A 21,847-nucleotide genomic window follows, 5' to 3' on the forward strand; every position below is an offset into this window, starting at 1 on the left:
TTCTGGCATCTATTAATGATCCAGAACTGAGTATTACAACTCAGTTGTTGGCCAAAAGGGCCTCATAGAAATCTCCCAACAACTCAGGCTATTGTCAAGACTATTGGTTGCTCTCCACAAACTGGTGGTAAGGCCCTATTGCTGAAGACAACATTGACATATCTCATTGAACATAGAGAAGTCGAGCTGATGCCTAACTAGACCTTTCACCCCTCCTGATTCCTGTTTATGGTACTAGAAGGTACTCTGCACTTTACCAGAGGAGGACAGTAAACACCAGCCCAGTTACAAACCCTGCCATCAACAATGGTGACTGGCCTGCATGATACACTGGTGGTACAGTGGAAAAATCAACCACTATTGTATTTAAAGACTATTCTACGAAATGGATCCCATGTCCAACAATGTTTTGGTAGCCAGGAACCTGAGACTGGATAAGCTATGCACCTAGGGAAAAACCAAAACTATTTCTCCATTAAAGGAACATATCAACAAAATTGTTCTTAATTACATTCTGCTATATCCACAGATTAGTGTCTCACTCACCCAACAGCAGAGAAGCTTCCTCCTGCAGGAGATGAGAACTAGTACAGAAACCCACAGCTAGACAATGGGCAGCAAATCAGAGACCTTGGAACACTCAGTCCTAAATGGGACATCTTCATCAAACCCCTCAACTCAAGGCTCAGGGAACTCTGAAACAGAAAGACTTAAGAGTCAGAGGGGATGAAGCACCCCAAGGAAATGGTGTCTTGCAAACCCAACAGGACTGACGCACATATGAACTCACAGAGACTCCCAACATGCACAGGGTTTGCACAAGCGCAAGCCAGATGGGGTCCCAGTGCTGAGATGGCGAAGTGAACATGAGCCCCATCCCTAACCCAGAAGCCATCTCCAACTGACAACCACCAGCAAAATGAAATTTCCGTTTTCTCCAGTGGAGTCTCACTGGGTATACAAACCACACTTAAGGGCTGGTCCCACGCCCAGCAGTAGACAGTCAACTCAAAATGAACTCAATGGTCTTTTTGCAGAATTTTTTGTCTCATATTGTTTTGTTTTGGTATTTTTTGTTTACTGGTCTTTTGCTTGTATATTATGGTTTTCAATTTTGTGGTTTTATGAGTTGTGTGTGTGTGTATGATTGTGTATGTATTTCTCATACATGTTTTGTTTGTTTGGTAGGTTTTATTCTAGTTTATTTGATTTTTTAAAATTTTCCTGTTTGTTTTCTAAAGAGAGCAAGAAAGAAGGCACGAAGTTTGATGGATGGAAAGTTGGGGAGGATCTGGGAGAAGATGAGGGAGAGGAAACTGTGATCAGGGTGTAATGTCTAAAAAACTATTTTCAATAAAATTGAGGGGTTTTTTTTCTGTCATTTATCTGGCCCAGATTTGGCTGATAGTAGCTCCTGTAACACAGTTCCTAAGGGCATCATGAGATCTTATGGAGTCTAATAAAAAAGACAAGGCTGGAAATAGGTAGGGGTGTGTGTGTGTGTGTGTGTGTGTGTGTGTGTGTGTGTGTGTGTGTGTATTTATATATGTATGTATGTATGTATGTATGTATAACATTTATCTCTTGTTGGTGGCACAAAACTTCTAAACCCCTAGAGATTTCCTAAGTGATAGAAATATCTTGTTATTCATGCTGATCCTCTCAGCCACACCTGAGTTTATGGTAAGTAGGTGACTCAGCAGCTCCTTGATTGACTGGTGATGGTTAAGGCTTTTAGCACTCCTAGTCCTTGCAATCAAACTCCTAGTAAAAAAGAGAGATAGGGCTGGAACTGCATTCAACAATTGATTATCGATCTTTAATCTATTGTGTCTATATAATGAAACTGAAATGTATAGTATAAAGTTGTATATCTGTTTTGTATGTGTGAGCACATACGTGTGTACCACAGCATTCTTGCGGAAGATGCTTCACCTTGGACATGTCAGTCTTCTTCCACAATGTGGCTTCCAAGATCAAACCCAGGGTTTTAGGCTTAGTGGTGAGTGCCCTTACCCTCTGAGCCACCTTGCTAGCCTGAAACTTCAATAAAAAAAATCAAATCAGATTTTTTACTTTGAAGTGAAGTCTGAATACTCTCTGTGATGGTGAGATCAATGTGCTGGGAGCACCGGAACAGGGTCTAGGGTCTTCCCAGTTGCACCTAGCATCTTGTGTGAGAGCAGGGTCCCTGAACCTAGAAAATAGCATGCTACCTCTCAGTAGTTAGCGTGACAGAGTTGGCTCATGGGACATCCCGTATGAAACCACAGAGAATTAAAGAGTTATCAGGTATCAAAAAATCAGTCTCCCAGAAGTTAGATGCACAGAAACCATTCATATGTTTTCACTAAAATGACAAATCTTCTGAAGAGTGAGCAGATCTGGACTAAAAACCAAAAAGCTTCAATGACCCTGCACAGTCCTGGAAATGTAAGAGGAAGAAATGAAGCAGAGAACATAGGAGAACTTCCAAGGTCTTCCCCAGTTCAATGTCCTCCTTGTTGTTCTTGGGATCTGACTGTCCTTCCAGTTCTTCACTATTTATCATGGAAAACAAATGACAGGTTCAAATGGTCCAGATGCATGTTATCAACTACAAGGAAAAAAGAAATAGAGAGTGAAAAGCTTAGTTGATACTTGACCCCACCACAGTTCCCCAGTTAGATATGGTAGATGTGTGATTTACATCCTGAATGGAGTCAGGGATTTTTCTTTAGGGACATTAAGCCACAAAGCAAACTGATCATGACATGTAGGCCTGACCTTTGGGTTAGCAAACTGAGATTTCTTTAGTGGCTGTAAGACATTTGTCCAAGGAAATAAAACATAAGCATCATCTCTTTGTGCTACATTCTATCAGTGGATGGAGGTTGATTTCTTAAAAACAAAACAAAATGGAACAATCGATCAAGCAAAACAGAGATGGGGCATTGAGTCTTAGAAAGACTAAGACACAGCCCTGCATGTAATCCCAGCACCCAGGAGGTTAAGACAAGAGGAAAAGGAATTGAGGGCCAGCTGGGGCTATATGATCCCTTGTCTTAAAACAAACAAGTAAGAGAAAAGAAAGCCCAAGACACTACACAAAACAGGGCTACTTCAGACATAAAAGTCTCAGAAGAAGGTAAATGTCTTCAAAGGTGTGGACTGGACAGTTTTCTTGACATCTCCATATCTCCTTAGTGCAGGCTGGAGCCACAGTCGGTTGATAATAGCTCTCCAATAAACCCATCTGGTTAGCAGATTAATGGTGACAACGTGGTGGGTCAGGTTTGCTAGTATGTTTACAAGTTGTTGCTCCTCCTTGTTTTGTGTTGTGTTTTATTTTCTTCTTTCTGGCCAGACCAGCCTCTTTGTTCTTATAACACACCACTCACACTCCTGTCAAGATTTTTCACTTTATGTTGCTTCTATCTGGAATATTCTTCCCCAAGTATGTGACTGATTAGTGTTTAACTCCTTCAAATGTCTGTGCAGTTTTTCCATTCTCTGCATCATATCTGCTCATCCAGCCCTTCCTCCTCCAGTTTTAACATAGTCATGTGCTTTGTATTCCAACTTATGTGTGCTTTGTTTCCCAACATAAAATATGCTACACCCAGACAAGTCATTGTTCACCTATGTGTGATACCTCTGTTCACCCTCTTCCCCCTCCTCCTCTTCTTCCTCCTTCTTTCCCTCTAAGATCATCTTTAATTAGCTTACGTAATAGTGGAGTATCATAAGTCTTCTTCATTCTTCCTTGGTTTTGGTTAATTCATCCCTCATTTTCCATGCACATTACTCCCATCCCCATTTAAACATGTAACTCACAGCATACCCCCTCCAATTCCTCCAAATGACGTGTGTTCTACTGTCTACTTTTATAGTAGCAAGATCATAGGCTCCCATGTAGCTTTTTCACATACACTTCACTTTGGTTAATCCTTCCTCTGCCCCCTCATTTCCCACCCCCACCACTCTGCTTGAACCTTTCTTCTGCCAGAATTTCCCAACCCTGCTTTTATCTCACCTGTAATTGTAGTTGGAACTTTCTTTGGGCTGCCAACCAGCTCCTAAATAAAGACACGGAGACTTATTATTATGAATGCTCAGCCTCAGCTTAGGCTTATCCCACTAACTCTTTAACTCAATTTAACCTGTTCCTATTCATCTATGTTTTGCCTCTGGACTTTTTACCTTTCTTTCATTCTGTGTGTCCTACTTTCCTGCTTCCTCTGTGTCTGGCTGACTGGACCCTGGCATCTCTTTTTCTTTCTTCCCTGGAGCCTAAGTTCCTCTCCTACTTACTTTCCCTGCCAAGAAGTTCCACCTATACTTCCTCCTTCACTATTGGCTGTTCAGTTTTTTATTTGACCAATCAGGTGCCTTAGGCAGGCAAGGTAAAACAGCAACACATCTTTATATAATTAAACAAATGCAATGCATCTTTGCATAGTTAAACAAATATTCCACAACATATAATCTAATATATGTAATATATAGATGTATATCATATATGTGTATATAATGTAAAATATATTCTATTACATATGAGATATATAAGATATATATATATATATATATATATCTCTTACCCACTAACCAGTTATTGCTTTACTGACTTCCACGTGTACTCTAAGCTAAACAATAAAACATGAGATTTGAAGCTAGAGCCCACGTATGAGAGAGAAAATGTGGTATTTGTCTTTTGGGCCTTGAGTGATCTCACTAAGCATGATTCTTTTCTAGTTTCATGCATTTAATTGCAAATTTCATGACTTCATTGTTATTTACAGATGAATAATAATCCATTGTGTGTATGTGTCACATTTTCATTATCCATTCATCATTTGGTGGACACCCAGATTGATTCCATTTCCTAGCTATTGTAAGTAGAGTGACAATGAACCTAGATGTGTAAATATAAAGTCAGAGGAAGTACAGCTGGGTCACATGATAATTCTATTTCTAGTTTTTTGAGAAGCCTCTAGGCAGATTTTTGAAGTAGCTGCACTAGTCTATACTCCCACCATTAGTATAAGGATATCCTTTGCCCACAGTCACATTGTCACTGAGATGAGATGGCAACTTAAATTAACTTTAATCTGTATTTTCCACATAGTAAAGGATGCTGAGCATTTGTTGTGTTGTTGGCTGGCTGGTAGATTGTTTGCTGTTGCTGCTGCTTGTGTTTTCTAGACATTAATCCTCTGTTACATGAATAGTTGGTAAAGATTTTTCCCCGTGCTGTTGTCTGCCTCCCCATTATCGGCATTCCTTTACTGTGCAAAGGTTTTTTTTAGTTCCCTAAGATCCTATCTTTCCATTTGCCAAACTTTCAGTCTCATTTCCTGAGCTCCTGGAGTCCTAGTTAAAACAATTCTTACATGTGCCTGTAAGTTAAAGTTTACCTGTGCCTTTAAATTGAAGTGCACTCTCCAATTCTTCCTCTAGCACTTTTAGAGTCTCATGTTCTATGTGGAGGTCCTTGATTCATGTTTAATTTAGTCTTGTGCAAAGTGAGAGGTGAGGACCTAGCTTCATTTTCTTGCATGTTGAAATCTTTGTTTCCCGTCACCATATTGTCTTTTTTGTGTATATATATTTGCATCTTTGTCAAAGATCATGTAGGGCAAGTTGCATGAACTTATATCTGGATCCTCTATTCTACCCCATTGATCTATGTGCCTATGTTTGTGCCAATGCTATGTTGTGTTTATTACTATAGCTCTATGGAGTAACGTGAAATCAGGTATGGTGACACTTCCCAAAGTATTCTTTTAGCTCAGGATTTCTTGGGCTATCCATGGTCTTTGGTGCCTCCATATAAATTTTTTGGATTTTTTCTATGCTTATGAATAAAGGCCTTGGTATTTTTATGGGAATTAAATCTGTAGATTGCTTTTGGTAGGATAGTCATTTTTACAATATCAGTTCTTCTAATCCATGAGCATGGAAGGGCTGTTTTAAATTCTTTCATGGGAGATGGCATCTCATGAAGCTTTGTGTATTCCTCTATTTTCTTACACATGCTTTCATCCTACCAGTTAGTCTTTGGTTTAAAAACATTGACCCAGCGCTGGAGCAATGGCTCAAAGGTAAGAGCATCTTACAGAGCTGGGTTCGATCCCCAGCTCCCATATAGCAGCTTACAACTCTCCGTAACTCCATTCCCAAGGATCTGATACACACTTCTGGCCTCCAGGGACACTGTATGAATGCCAGGCACTAACATACATGCAGGCAAAACACCCATACACACAATAAAATAATTTTAACAACTGAACAAAACCACAACACGCCTTGCTTAATTTGGAGACAGAAAGTTAAATTTTGAGGGAAATCTTGAGCACTGAGTTCATGTTCCAACTTTGAAGCAGATTCTAACAGCTGTTGGTAAGCCTTTTGTTTAGTTTCTAGAATTCCTTATCTTCTGCGTTTTTCATAGTCTTTTCTTTCTTTATCCTTTCTTAATTCTGTGGGGCAAATAGGATGAAGACTGGAAGGGGATGGATTGAAGACCTTACTAGTGGAAGAAAAAGGGAAAATGCTTCCATTTCTTTTGCCCTACATGTCTAAGTTGTAATTCTTTGAGCTTCCAGAGTACTGTACCAGAAATTGCCAGAAATAAACTCGCATTGCTTGCCCAATGAGCTGTTTCAGAAATTCGTAGTGGGATATGCTCTCTTCTGTGAATTCCCATGAGTCACTGATGTATGCTTTAATAATATCTCCTGATGATTCCAACTTTATTCAGAAAACTATTTCTTGAAAAGATTATTGTTGTTATACTGCTGTGCATTCAAAGATTTTAATCAAAACTATAGGAAACAAAGTTAACTAAAAAAAAGTCGATTTATGCTAGCTATTATACTTCTGTTCTAAAATATACATTTAGAACAACTTAAGGCCATTAATTACCGAAACTAAATTACAATAATTTAAAATTTAGTAGCTTCTTAAGGATATTACAAATCCAAAACCAACACAGTTCACTTACATAATCTGCTTTTCACTGTTTGGTTTTTAAGAAAATTAAGGGGAGGGAGTGATGTTTTTGTTGTAAAGATAGTAAGTGTGACTACCTTCTTTGTATAAATAAATACCTCTCCTTAAGGAATTCTGTGCCATTAATCATGATACCCTGTGATGAAGCCAGTTAGAGCAGTATCACTTTACCACACTTTCATGTAAGTACCTTGGCTTCTAGTGTGAGGCACCATTAATCATCCAGCTGTTAGGAAAGGCTGTTTCTTATCAAGGAAAACTCATCCTTGAATCAATGACAGCACTGAAACCCCACTCTTACCAGAACGAAACAATGATTTCCATGTAAGCCTTACTTCCTAGGGAAGAGAGCCACAATCTCCAGTTCCAATAAACAGTTTTGGAGAAAAAAACAAAAAACAGTGCAGAAGGGTAACGTGGAAGAAAAGTTCCATCATTGTGATGAACCAGAGAACATGAAGTTCAAGGAAGTTAATCGTCTTTCTGCTACTCCCAAGCATATTTTATCCAAGAAAAGGAAATTCTGTAAAACAGTGAGTGTGAAAAAGATGATCCTGACAAGTGTAATGCTATTAAGCTGGAAATTAATTATTAAGTTTTCACTTACCATTAGACAATAGTGCATTGCAGTTATTGTGGGGATAGTAAAGGGGCAGACCGATCAGGAACAGTAAGTCAAGAGCATTCACTGTGCAGAACACTATGGCAATGAAAACAGTGACTCAGATCAGAGGCAGAGTCTGCATCAAACTAGCAGCCAGACTTTAAGAAGGAAGCCCTATCTGCACCCCCAGAATAGACTGTGCTGTAAACGTGCACTAGAAGGGGAGTGGGGTACCACTGAGAGACAAGGAGCCCAGTTCCCAGAGGGAACATGCGTAGTGGAAACCTCAGTACACATCATCCCCCAGCTTGCTTCAAAGTGATTTTGTTTAATATGCTTTCTGTGAGCCGTGTTCCTATCTGTAATGACCTCTAGACATAAATTTGGGCTTCCACCCACCAAGTGTTTATTTTTAGCCACCATAAAACAGGAACTGTTTTCAAGCTGTGGCTTCCATATCTAAAAGTTATCAACAAAAATTAAAAGAATTCTCAAAGCACATTCAATTATCGTATTGCTTTGCCTCAAAGTAATAATATTTAAAAGACCATATTTCACTTAATTTTCAATTTAAAGAAAATTACACCAAACACCCTCCACAGATTGTTACTTTTGGAACGTCCCCCTCTCCAGAAAATCAAATGGATTTTTAAAAATACTTTTTATTCTGCTCATCAAAACTGTACTCTGTAGACCTTAACTCTGAAGAGATTTAGAATGAATTAGTGCACAATGCAGAGTGGATTCTGACAGCATGACTGCAAACCCTGCTTTTGGAAGGAGGACTTTCCCACTCAGAAATTTGCCAGCCCTGCAAGAACCCAGCCTCGGATAAGAGGATCAAAATGGTATTAGCATGGGAGCAAGTGAAGACATTTGGAATTGAAGGGGACTTAGAATGAGAAAATACTGACCAGAGTTGCATGAAATCAAGTAAAAATGAATTTATTTCTGTCCTTAGACTGGCACTTAAGGACATGATGTTCCTGTATAACATAATTAAGTACTATTGACCAAAAGAGTCTATGCTTTTTGTTAGATCTTTACTCTTTTCGCCTTAGTGTTAATGCTTCCTTTTCTCGTTCCTGTCAAAAATATTGAAAAGATTTTCTGAAAAATATTTGGAATGTTTAGGAACCATTGGTTGTGTTCTTACCACATGGTGACATTGTACTGAGCTTTTCTCTTATGTGTTCTACAACGCACAAAGGAATCATCACGTATTATTACCCTCATTTACCAGATGGGAAAGCTAGCTAGCGAGATGCTAAGAGGACACAACAAAGAAATTACTTGTCAGTTCCAAACCAACAGTACAAAGAACTTGGATTGGTACCCAGGTCTGATCAGCTCCAATCTCTTCAATTCTACTACTCATATTATTGTAGTGCTTCTGAAAGTCAGGCTTCTTCTAAGAATTTACTAGAATTCTATGCTAAATATACTCTATTTGTCTTTAGAGCAGTTCAGGAAATAGGAACTATTCTTGTCTTCAATTACAAAATAAGAAACTGAGGCAAAGAATGGTTAGATGTAGCAGTGAGTTATGAAGAAGGTGTCTATCCTAGTTTTTTTGTTTTTGTTTTTGTTTTTTTTGTAACTTGACACAAGCTAGGGTCATCTGGGAAAAGAAGCCTCAACTGAGAAAAGGTCTCCATCAGCATTGTCTGAAGGACATTCTCTTGATTAATGACTTACATGGGTGAGGTTAGATCACTGAAGTCAGTGTCACCTCTGGACAAGTTGGTTCTGGGCTGTATGAGAATGCATGCTGAAAAGAGATGCTTTTTACTGTGGGGTGGTAGCTACCCATATCTGTGGGTATAAGGATAAGATTTAGGATACAGTAAGGAATTATGCTGGTCTAGCAAAGTGGCAGTGGTAGGTTCTTTTCTATGGTCCATGGACTCATAAGCTTCAGGAAGTTGACTACATTTTTAGTACCAGGCCTCTCTTTACAGCAAATGAAGACCATCACAGAAAACTACAATTGGACCCGATGCAGAAAACAACTGATTGTGTGGATCACAGTTCCAATGGATACATCTACATAACATCTCTTGCATCTATCGTCCAGAGAAGAGGAGACAGAAAGATTTTAAGAGCCAGAATACTAAGAAGTCTGCTGAGAAAGTCTCTCCTGAAAATGGATGAATAAACAAGACTGAACAAATAGCAACATCACTGGGCATTTTAATACGGAAGGGGGAAGAGTCTGTGGTGTCCCACTCCCAGATAAAGAACAATAGGCAACTCATGAATGCTGGGAGAGGAATTATTCTGTCCCAGGAATGAATTCCCTTATTGGTTGTCAAGTGCAGAACGGTCAGCCTTAAAATCACATTCATATCACCAATAAAACAGACTTAGCAGATCATAATTACAAATATTTATGCATACATGTATGTGTGTAATGATAACAATTAAAGAAAAAGAGGCTAACATCTTGGGATTGGGCTCATGGGAGGGTTTGAGGGATAGAAGTAGAGAGGGACTAGAGGAGAAGTAGACAGGGAAAGGTGATATAGTTCTATTTCAATCGAAATCATATTAAAAGATAAAATGACAAAAATTATCATTAAAAAAAGAAATAAAGCTGGGCAAGCCATAGGGAACAAGCTTATAAGCAGTCACCTCTCATGGCCTCACTCTGCTTCAGTTCCTGCCTTCAGGATCCTGCCTTGAGTTCCTGCCCTGGCTTCTTTTCATGAGGGACTATGATTGGGACATATAAACTAAATAAACCTGCATTCTCCAAGTTTCCTTTTGATTATGATCTTTGCCACTTCAATAGAAAGCAATCTAATACAGCATAAGATTTCATGTAATTCCATTTGTACTAGTTACTAACCATGGCACCAACAAAGGTCTACAAGAACAGTAGTCACAAAGATAGACAATACATAATATATTTTGAAAATATAACAGTATAAAAGTTTTAAGGATAAGTCAAAATTTATCTCCCAGACTGTCATAGAAAGCAACAATTGTAATAATTAAAAACTTTGCATGGGAGTCAGTCTTCAAATAAATTATATTTTAAGAACTCAAAAGCTGTATTTAAAAATTACATCATACTTAAGTTCATACTGAGAAAATTGCAAAGACAGGTCATTGCATTTTTCCATGCACATGCTAATACAATGTTAAATTAAAATGTATTACTGTAAGCTACACTTGCTCAAGATTTAATCACCTTTAAGGATCTTCATGTTAAGGGAAGTGAACAATGAAAACAGAATTTAGTACAGGCTTTCAACAAGTAGAAAATAAATAGTTAATCACTGATGGTGTGTTTGCAGACTAAAAGGGACCAAAAAGGAAACTATGACTAATTCATCTGCAGAAGAAATTAACTAAAAAATATGGTGTGTTTTTGTCTAAATCTGGGCTAAAAGTCAAGTTTGAAGATACACGGAAATTCCACTTTCCTGTTGCTGAATCAAGTAAATCATAATCTTGATATATTTGTCACAATGTATAATTTATTTCTTCAGTTGAAACTATACAAGGTAAAGTGAAAAATTCCATAAAAATGGCATGTTTACAATAAAGCACTATTTGGTATTTATTATCATCAAATTTCATTTATGGACATAGCTATTTATGAGCGTTTACATGAAGACAGACAGCACAGATGCTTGATTTTAGGAAAGGAATGTGCAATGGTCTAGTCTTAAAAGCCGAGCTAATGTATGGCTGCATGTTTATAATGCCACCTGGGAAGGGATAGTAAGAGAAAGTAGAAGCATAGTACCTGGTAATGGCGACTTTATAAGTGGTACATTTATTTACAAGAGGGTTCAAAGACTTACCAACTAATTCAATGGACCTTGACTTTACAGGTCTGAAACTCAAAGGAATGAGAGGGAGGGTCCACTTCAATAAGGAATTTTTCTTTTAAAAAAATCTAGAATGAGATAATTCCAACACTGTGAACACAAGTCACCTGAGCTCTTTGCCCCCTAGACCGTACGCAGTGTCTAAAGCATGGCAAATGACTGAGAGAAAGAACATATCTTCTCCCATAGGCAAGAGATTGCTAGGGGGCTTCAAAAGGGAAAGAATTACTTACAGTTAATACTTGACAGAGCATTATCCAAAACCCTAAACCAAAAATCTGGGAATTCATGACTGTGGAGACTGGACATGAAAGAGGTGCACAGGGAATCATCTCCTTAGTTCACAAGAGAAAACCAAAGTTAGGTTCAAAACTGTGTTTCACGACTATTGCTCTTAGCGAAAAAAATAATAATTTAAAAACATTTTATGCTGTCTTAGCTTGTGCCCTCAATATTTTTCTTGATAAATCATAGAAAACAATGACAATACTGAGAAGAAAGCAATATGAGATAATAACTATATCTCAATACAGCTGTCATATCTCAGGGGAAATGGAATATATTAATCTATTAGATTGGCAGCAAAGAATACCCAAACAGATAGAGCAGACAATTTAAAATAAAATGACTCGAGGAAAGCTGAACGCAAAAGGGCAAAGAGATGCTAATCGTATGGGGAAGCAGGGTTTGTGAGGCTGTTTATAAATTCTACTAGACAATTACAAAGGTGAGGATGAATACAAATGGCATTTAAGGAAAATACTGGCTATTTACCCATGATAAGGACTATATCTAAAACAAATATCTCCCAAAGAACTCTCAAAATAAAATACTAGCCTCTAAATTAAAAAATCACAGAAAAAGGACACAATAGAGGTAGAAAAATAAATAAGGATATAAGATCCAGTAACAACACAGTGCAACTTCTAGTTAGGTGGTTTATTCAATGTCCTTTATGGTTCCTTTAAACATTTGCTAAAATTTACCATGGCTAAAAATCTTCAACAGATCAAAACACAGAAATAATGTGGAATATAGTTCCTGTTTGCAAGGTCAACGAAAATAGAAAAAGAAAAAAATATAAGGTCCTAGAAATTCAGAACTCTACTTAGAGTGAAAGAATGTCATGGGTTTTTGTCACAGAAACAGAAAAGTAACTGAGACACACCTGTAATCAAACATACTGGAGGTGGAAGCAGGATAATCAGTATTTTAAAGCTATCCTAGGCTACATAACAAGTTCAAGGCAAGCCTGGGTTATGTGAAACCCTGTCCCCCAATACCTCCAAAAATAAATGTCCATAATTAGTACATTTAATGGGAAGTCAAAAATATAACAAAGTTTCAATATAGCCCATTGTATTGGCTATCCAGTGTTTACACTGCAATATTTACATATTTTCCAACCTTAAACTTGATCTAAAGTTACATCAGTCCAGTATTCTTCACATAATAAAAGCAGGTTCACCCTCTACCTAAAAGAGAGACAGGTCAAAGTCACACATATCATTGCGTTTCAACCAGTAGAGTCACATGATTGGAGTTCAAGTAATGGTGAAATGGATCACTCCTGCTTGATCCTTACTTTTTCTGACTCAAATACTCTGGGTTCTGGATACATTGTGCTATGCATTGTTCCCTAGTTTAGAATTTTTAGTCCCTCGTGTATCACAACAATCTAATCATATATATTGAGTATCTCCCAAATGAATTAAGTGTTTAACTGACCTTTCTACCAGTCTGTCTTACAAATTCTCTACAGGCAGGGGTATTATATGCTAATATTTTCAAATTCTGTGACTATTACCTTATTACTTAATTTTTCCATTGAGAAATGAATCACTGGATCAGTTTCTATAAATAGATACATAGCTAGCTGATCTATAGATAGTAGTGTTGGCAGTGCATGGTAGCAGAGAAAAATCAATGAAATCTGCCTTTATTATCTCTTCTAATTCAGAAGATTCCAAATATATTCACAAGTAACCAAGCCCCATCTGGTCCTGCCAAATCCTTTGACACAAAAGAATGATACTGTCATGTCTGTCTCAATGAAGAAAAGCCCTTTTTGTTAATAGCAAGAAGAATCTCTGTCCTTGACACACGTGACTGAGAAGCCCCAGGGTTGAACAGGACAAAGAACTGGCAGACATCTGAGTGGGAGCGATCTTTGGGTGAACATTCACAGCCACAAATATTCTCACACATGGCATCTGTTACATATTATTTGCCCTCAAAGCTCTTACTATCAGTTTTCCAGTGTTTCTTTTCCCAAGTCTTAGATCATGTGGTTAGGTCACTAACCACATCCATGAACTAGCACCAGGGAACCACTCATTCCTTGCTTCTTCTAGTGAGCCGTGATTGTATTTTCTTCTGCCTCCATAGCCACAGCATATCCTACTTCACTTACCTTTTTATCACAAGAGAAAAATGTCTGTCTATAACAAATGTTCCACTAACAGTCAGTACCCACCCTAATAACCTTTTTACTCTCTTAATAGCCAGCCTCCAAATTCTTCCTTGAAGAAATTTTCTTTAAGATTTCTACTCCTACCAACGGTATGAGACTTGTTTCCTCAGTAACTACAGCATTTGGCTTATTTGGAATTTTACTATCAGAGAATAAATCCAAGATATCAGAGGTAAGAGCACAAAAAGGATGTACAGGCAGGATAAGATCATACAAGGATGGGTTTGGGCCACTTACCAAGCTGATGTTTGTTCTCGAGAAGTATAAGCTGCATAAACACTTGGTGAGTTAGAATGTGGGAATTTCACTGGCTTCCACCCTCCAAGGGCCAAAGATTTATGGTACAGTGTGTTGACTTCCTGACGATTCCAGAATGTGGATGCGGAGTTGTGACGATAGGGCAGAAATGTCATGGAGTTAGTGTGAAGAATGGAGTAAGGATGAAGTAGAGGGAAGAAGCACACTATATGACAAAAAAGAAAGACACCCATCTGTGCCCAAGTAAAGTCAGAGATATACCAAGAAATGGATACTTGAGAATCTGGTGGAGTTCATAAGAAATATCTGAGACACAAAATCTCAAAGTGTATGTGACTGAGTAACATTCAGTCTTCGCTACATTGTTTCACCATACAGAGTCAGTGTGATGCCCAGCAAGGGGTGGAGATTACCAGGTCCCAATAGATTGTATTGAAAGGAGCAGACAAAAGCACCTTGGCTTAAGTACTGACATTTTGACTTCAGACTCCATTTTACCTGTAGGGTGAAACAAAGTTCCAATAGCTGACCCACCTCATCCCTAAACCATAGAAATAGTCATTATGCTTCTTAAGTTCTTTAGAAACATTATGGCTATTTCTAACAATAGAAAAAAAGCAAATGAATCTGGTTGGTTAGACTGAAAGGCTTGCATTGTGTACCAATTGAAAATAATGAAACACACAATGGAAGTCCCGAATCTTTGATTCCCGACCAGTGAAAACTGTAACTGTAACTTGGCAACAAATGTTCATAATTTTTGTGCTTATAAGCCCGCTTCTGTCCCTGTTGGGCCTGTCAGGAGGAAAAGGGCTGCCTAATCCATGTTCTGCAACCCTGATAGATCAGTAACCCGCTTATGTGGTGATTTAATAAAAGTCTTTGGGACCCACAAGTGTTGTCTCTTTCCTTCCTCGTGGCACATAATGGGCTAGGTGTAACATTATTATGGCTCCAAAGGTGTATCCTGTTGTCTATTCTAGGAGAAGTTCAGCTTCCTTTGATGTTCTTTTTACTGGGATATAGAAATCCTCACAAATCAGTAGTTGATTAGCATGTACTCCCATCTACTCAGATGTGATACACAGAAGTCTTATAAATCAACAAGCATCATATATCAATCTGAAAATATGACAAATGTGGGTCTGTGTAAATAGCAACTCAATGAGAGCCATCACAATGAAGTCTCTTGATTTTTTTCATCATAATATAGAATTTCTTTGTGGCAGGTCATTTTCTAATATGCAACAGTTAGCAGAGAAAAATTCCCTGTCCACATAGAGTCTCCACTCTAGTGAGTAACAGGAAAGTCCAGATAAAGAAAAAGAAGGAGAAGGAGAAAGAAAGGGAGAAGGGGATCGATCAGGAGCCAGAAAGAGGCAGGGAGAAGGAGAGGAAGAGGCGCTTGTAGGTGAAGAGAATAGAGGAACCATTGACATCTTAAATAGGATAACCAGTGAAAAACTCACTGAGAAGGATGTAACAATTCATATCCTGTGATCTTGATGTAAAAGCAAATGATGCAGCCACTACCTAGGGAGCCATCCAATAGAAAGGCCTTCAGATGAGTACCCAACGGAAGTGTTGAAGGAGCAGTCGGCTTTCATGACTTTACTGTAATCTGTGTGATGAAGCAGGAGTAAGTTAAAAGAGAAAGGTAACAGAAAGACAGGGCATTTGAGGACTTGTGGACCGTGGTATAGTCTCTGGCTTTTGTTGTAACTCACCTTTTAAAAGGACAACTCTTCCTGTAGTGTAGCAAAGAGAAAGCAAAAAGGGAGGCCACTTGGAATCTTGCTACACTAATATAGAGACATAATGGTAACTTTTACAGTGGAGACCAGGTATACATCTCTAAATTTATAATGGTAGCATTAATCCATCTAGTATCCCTGAAATCTGCTACCAGTTTGAGAACTAGATAGTTTGGTAGAGAGAGGAAGTCTTCCACTTGACCTTTCTTATCATGCTTTTAAAGTGGTGATACTCTGAAATGTTCTTTCAGTATATCCATTTCACCATTACATTAAGAAACTGGAGACAGTATCATAGACTGAGTTCAATGTAAGACTGGTTGTACTGTGTGACAGAATCTGATAAGAACTTCATTAATGATCTTCTTTGATTTACTGCTTATACAATTCTCTACACCTAGAGACAAGCAATCAACTGAGAGCATCATCCAGTCTCAGAAAAGGAAGACATAGTTCCCCCCAATGACAACTGTCTCTGGCTGAGGACAGAAAGAAAATTGGTGGGATGGCCTTCAAAATGCACTTCAAGTCCCGTTTCCCTTCTCAAATGTACCAATCTTCCTATTACCAAGAGAGCTAGACATGGAAACTAACTCAGGTTTTGGAATCTAACATGGCTTAAATCAAGATCCTCTTTTCTAAACCTCAGGCTTTCTATTCTACATAATAAACAAAACCTAAATGTTAATGTTCTATCAATCTACTAACTTATAAGGGCCCACTAAAGATCTAGATATCAGTAAACACCATGGCAAGTCAACTCATTCAGAGATCCACACAGTCCTTTGTGATTATTCAGAAGGCCAAATCTACTCTGTTCCCTTCAGTCAACTGTCCATCTGGCCATGGCTGTGTGGCTCATGCTATCTTAGCGGCTAGCATCCTCAGTATCTCAGAGTTTATACAGACTGCAGCAATTTGTATCTGTATGCTCAGGTGGCCAGAAGTACCCCCTCCAAGAGCATTTCCTAAGTTACTGAAGTTGATCTCAAAACATGTCTTTATGGGTCAAAGACAAATCTTCAGATTCACTCAACAGACAAGATTAGGAGGAGAATAAGGGAAGGTATACATCCATCCCACCTTACTATCTTCCAAGGACTTAGAAACTTCTCATCAAGGAATTCTTAACATCCCAGGTTTAAGTTCAGTACTAACTGTAGGTTTTTGTTCAGTACTTATTTAGTCCAAGTCAAGTAGAATCACTCTCATTATGTGAGTCTACATGTAGGCTCTGGTATAGACCCCCACATTAATAAATTCAGACCCACCCAATGTCACTTTTCCTTTCTTTCTCTCTCTCTTTCTCTCTCACTCTTTCTATCTCTTTCTCTCTTTCTATCTCTTTTTCTCTCCCTTCTCTCTTTCTTCTTTCTCTCTCTCTTTCTTTCTTTCCTTCTTTCTTTCTTTCTTTCTTTCTTTCTTTCTTTCTTTCTTTCTTTCTTTCTTTCTGTTAGCATCATTCATCCTACTTTATTACCAATATCATTGCCCCCATCATTTCTGATATGAAGTAGCAAAACATTGACAATGTGGATACAGTTTCTCTTTTAGAGCTTTACTTTGTATTTTCCCTTTCCAGAGTCAAGTTGGAATGTAACTCTTATTTAGATTTGGAGGAAATTGGAACAGATGCTATAGAGAGGTAAACAAACTCTTCACTCAAGAGGTAAATGTCCTAGGCAACACCGATGAAGGGTTTTAGATAAGCGTGAATAACCTCATTCAACATGCACAGAGGAGTTGAAGCTCAGAAGTGTTTGGGCCTTGGTAGGTCTCTCTGATTCATCTAAGAACTCCTATACAGCCTGCTCCTACTCTTGCTTTTCTCTTTCTCGAGAAAACAAAATGAAACAAACCAACCACAGAGCATGATATTTGCCCAAGAGACATGGGAATGATGGTGCTTTTTCTGTTGTTTTAATTATACAACTTACAGGATTTAACTGACAATTCCCAGGTGGAGGTAAAACAAAATATCCCTTTTCCTATGTTATAGTCATACAAAGCCTTTTAGGATGCATTGAGAAAACAGTTTAGAGGAATTCTCTATTCTTATTTTGTTCAACTGTAACATAGTGTATAAAGCAAGCACCTGACCCTGAATTCCTCATGGCCTCCACACTGAGGCTAGAATATCCCGTTACCAAAATCTGACCAGCAAAACCTAGAAAACTACAAACTAACAATCCTCATGAACATAAACACAAATTTCTCAGAAGATAGCTGTATTAGTTAGGGTTTTCATTGCTGTGAAGAGACAGCATGACCACAGCAGCTCTTATAAAGAAAACATCTAATTTGAGAGTGGCTTGCTTACAGTTTCAGAGGTTGGTTCAGTCCAGTGTCGTGGTGGAGAGCGTGGCGGCACACAGGCAGACACGGTGCTGGGGCCGAGAGTCCTACATCTTCATCAGAAGGCAATAGGAAGTTGACTGACACACTGGGCAGTAGCCTGAGCATAGGAAACCTCAAAGCCCACCCTCACAGTGACACATTTCTTCCAACAAGGCCATACCCACTCAAACAAAACCACAGTTCCTAAAAATGGCACTCCTTAAGAGATTGTGGGAGCCAATTACATTCAAACTACCACAACAGCCAAGTCAAATACATTATTCAATGAAAATTATTACTGTAGCATAACCATGGAATGTTTATCCTAGGAACATGAAATTGGTTTAACTCATCAAAAAGCAAATCAAAGTTCAAATCAAAATGAAATTCACCCCTTATCAAAAATATCATGATCCCTAAGTTTAGATAAACATTTAGAAAAGTTTGACACTAATACATTATTTGAAAAACAACTTCCAACAAACTAGACATAGAAAGAAAATTTCTCAACTAGATGAGTGGTATTTTTAGAAAATCTAACCTACAACTAAGATTGTACTTAATAACAAACAGTTGAACCCTGCCACCACTGTCTTGGAAATAAAGCAGGAGTCTTTTTCTTACTTTCACTTTGGAATTCTATTTGAGAAATTCTACCCAGTGAAATTGGGCACAAAATAAAGAAGGGAAATTTTAAGTGTGCTACATCTACCATAACAATGCATTGTAGATTGGGTGGTTTACTGAATAAATATATTTGCTAACACTTTTAGAGGTTAGAAGTCTGAGATGAATGTGTGACAGAACTAGTTTCTTCTGTATTCTCACATCAGTATTTTTTTTGTCTCTTTTCCTTACAGATATCAATCATATGGGATTGGCCATCCATACTAAGGACCTCATTTTAACTCATCTGTCATTGTATAGAGGCCCATCTCCAGAGGCCATCACGTACAGAGGTACTGACATTTAGGATTTAAACATACGAATTTTGGGCAGACATAATTCATCCCATGACATTACCTTGTTCACAGAAAACATTATTTTGTACATATAGAGTACTCTAAAGAAACTACAAAAACAAAGACAACTCGATTAAGACTAGATTAATTTAGCAAAGTAACAAAATGTGAAGCCAAAATTTAGAAGTTATTCATATAGCATATGCCAGTGTGAATAAAAGTATGTTATAGGGTAATAGCTGTACTGATTGAGTTATTATATGAAGATATATAAGAGTTACAGAAATGAGGGAAATAGGAAAGTTGACAGAGTAGATACATGATAACTACAAGGCAAATACCAAATGAACAAAAGGAAAAAGAGGATGGGAAGAGACAACTGTTAATGCTTCAAATATTTAACAAAGAAGGACCTGACATAACTTGGAGAACTTGATGAATGAAAAAGTTTTATTTAACCTTTCCCATGCTTATAACACTGGACTCCTAGAAAAAGAAAGATTCTTTGCCTAAGTGTTAAGAAAATGTGTGATAAGCCTACAATCTTGTCAGTGCTACTTATTATTGACTTCTCAGGTTTAATCTAAAGATAATGGAAGAAAAATTGGTCTGTAGTTCAAGGCAGAAGATGTTATTCACAAATACGAAAAGAGACATGGTAGCTGCAGAGGGTGGGAAGTTGGAGGAGACAGGAAAAATGAAGCCCCTTTTCTTTATCTTTTGAGAAAAGAAGTCAAGAGATACTGACTCAAGATGATAGAATTGGGCTAAGTTCATATGCTTAGATGTTTAAATACCACTAAGATTGTAATGCGCAAAACAGCAATTTATGTCAAATCCCAGGACTAAATGCAAGTTATCTATATTCATACTTTCATTCTGAAGAGAAAATATATCCCATTTAATTTTAATGATTCAAGAGGCTTATGAGCCTATAATTTTGACTTACAAAACCAACTGCTAGAAGAATTAAAAATATAAGTAATAATTACTCCCAAAACAATAAGGCAGAAGTCTATTACATTTCATCTTAAAGGCTTTTATACTGTTAAATTATTACCATATATAAATATTACTTTGAAAAGTATCCAATTTCATATATCTACCATGTCTCTGTCTATGTATATTGCTTCTATATATAAAATTAAAGGACATTGAATGGACATTGAGAAATAATTAGGCTATATTCTAGTCTTTTATTTTACCATGAGTTTAACTATTATAGACATAATTCTTATCAAGGCGACAAAAAAAGTAGTAGTAACTTTTGAAGGGATTAGCTGAAACTACTTTAACTTACTTTTGGATAAATATTTAATTTAGCAAAAAAGACTAAGGATATATATTTAAAGTTCAGCATATAGAACACTCATTTTTAAAAAGAATACACACCTTAGTATAAAAGGATATATGCTTATAATAACCTCCCCAATAAGGTTTATTAAATATTATAAAAGGTGAACAATAAAAATATGATCAATTTTATTAGTATTAGATGGTACCTATTTTTTCAACATTTACATGGTCTTTATTAATTTTTTTAAAGAAAAAAAAGAAAACAAAATGAAACAGACGTCAGTTCTAAGTGTGGTTACATCTTCTAAAATCATAAAAATACCATTGCATAAAGCAGTGGTTCTCATCCTTCTAATGCTGCAATCCTTTAATACAGTTCCTCATGTTGTGGTGACCCCCAACCATAACATTATTTCATTGCTACTTAATAACTGTAATTTTGCTACTGTCATGAATTGTAATGTAAATATTTGATATGCAGGATATCCAATATGTGAACCCAAAAGAGGTCACAGCCCACAGGCTGAGAACCACTGGCATAAAGCATATCCTCAAAAATACAAAGTTTCTTTTAATTTAATTGCTTTGTTCCTGTTATTAACATTGTTACAGCAATTAGGAAAGTTGAAAAGGAGAAGACCATGGAGGAAGAGTGTTAATATAACATAGTAATTTCTCACTGTTCTCAATAAGTGTTCCTCAAATTGACACTACTCAGTTAAGGAAATGGCATCGTTGATAGGCACCTTGTGTGCTCTTCAACTATAACATTGCAGTGTTGTTGACATTCTAGATTGATAGCAACAGCACGTCCCTATGCAGTGTATTGCTGAATGTTCAGCAGCATCTCTAGATTCTGTCCTCTTACTTCCACTGGTACTTCCCCATGCCTTGAAATCTAAAGTATCTATACATATTGCCAAATGTCCACTGGGGGGCAAAATCACTCTTGTTTGAGAACCAGCAGTCTACAGATTAGCAATCTTCCTGTAATACAGCTTCACCATGGATCAAAGCTCAAGGCACTGAACAGCATTATCTAATGGACCCATTTACCATCTATATCTGGATAGCATTCAAATGTACTCGTGTACCAGTCTAGTGCTAAAAGGCACACTCTTGCATGTTGAACTAGATGACAAAGCTATTCAAGTGATCCCACGACACAGGGGACTCTTACTTTTCCTTAATCACCTGCTTCAGCCATCACTCCATATGGATCACAATTTGAGCATGTGCAAAACTAGAATTTAATCTCTAATAGACTCAGTTCTCTCATTGGTTATTCTTGCTACCTCAAATGGCCATAGCTACCCATTGGAATGACA

General features: G+C 37.6%; 1 long non-coding RNA gene across 1 annotated transcript; it reads right to left on the bottom strand.

Moving 5' to 3' along the window:
• Positions 1-2,323: 2,323 nt before the first annotated feature.
• On the bottom strand, positions 2,324-7,695 carry LOC131905708 (uncharacterized). Its single transcript, XR_009378025.1, has 3 exons — positions 7,601-7,695; positions 4,016-4,058; positions 2,324-2,596 (listed from the first exon to the last, which is right to left on the bottom strand). It is a non-coding gene; the product is annotated as an uncharacterized LOC131905708 (long non-coding RNA).
• Positions 7,696-21,847: the final 14,152 nt, after the last annotated feature.

Source organism: Peromyscus eremicus, chromosome 3 (assembly GCF_949786415.1).
Source record: "Peromyscus eremicus chromosome 3, PerEre_H2_v1, whole genome shotgun sequence".
Lineage (NCBI taxonomy): Eukaryota > Metazoa > Chordata > Mammalia > Rodentia > Cricetidae > Peromyscus > Peromyscus eremicus.